The following is a 379-nucleotide window of genomic DNA, read 5'->3' on the forward strand; positions in this document are numbered from 1 at the left end:
CGATAAGGCGTCGGCCACAATATTCTCCTTGCCTTTCTTATACTTGATGACGTATGGGAAAGCCTCTATAAACTCCAACCACTTAGCATGTCTTCTCTTCAGGTTGGTTTGCCCTCGGAGATGCTTCAAGGTCTCGTGATCGGTATGGATTACGCACTCTCGGGCGAGAAGGTAGTGCTGCCAAGTTTCCATTGCTCGGACTAAGGCATATAACTCCTTATCGTAGGTCGGGTAGTTTAAGGTTGCTCCGCTGAGCTTCTCACTGAAATAGGCGACCGGCTTGCCTCCTTGGGTAAGAACGGCTCCGATGCCAACATTGGATGCATCGCACTCGACCTCGAACGTCTTGTTGAAGTCCGGTAAAACCAAGAGTGGGGCT

The sequence above is a fragment of the Capsella rubella genome, unplaced genomic scaffold (genome assembly GCF_000375325.1).
Source record: "Capsella rubella cultivar Monte Gargano unplaced genomic scaffold, Caprub1_0 scaffold_39, whole genome shotgun sequence".
NCBI lineage: Eukaryota > Viridiplantae > Streptophyta > Magnoliopsida > Brassicales > Brassicaceae > Capsella > Capsella rubella.